Here is a 404-nt window from a genome sequence, read left to right as displayed (position 1 = left end):
TAGATATTCATTCTCATTCGTACTTTTTCTACTGTCTCTCTCTCTCTCACCATATATTCTCCAAATTACACATTCGCTTACACAGTTTGTTGGACGTTCGAGAATCTATGCCTTTCCTTTGTGTGTGTGTGAGAGAGAGAGACAGAGAACATTTTGGCGTAACAGCAGCCCACTTCTATGCGGATTAGTGTTGTCCACGAAACAGTCACTGGAAACCAGATTCTCAAACACACATATGGTTCATAATTCCCTTTAAAACGCTAAATAACTGGGCGAACGAGCGAGACTCATTTCACGTGTCGACACATTACCTTCTGGCGTAATCATGAAGTAAAACTTCCATGTAACGAGAAAGGACAAAACAACGAAAAACGAGAATATACAACTCAAGGATGGTATGTCTT

Source organism: Penaeus monodon, chromosome 24 (assembly GCF_015228065.2).
Source record: "Penaeus monodon isolate SGIC_2016 chromosome 24, NSTDA_Pmon_1, whole genome shotgun sequence".
Classification (NCBI taxonomy): domain Eukaryota; kingdom Metazoa; phylum Arthropoda; class Malacostraca; order Decapoda; family Penaeidae; genus Penaeus; species Penaeus monodon.
Note: the sequence above shows the minus strand (reverse complement) of the source record.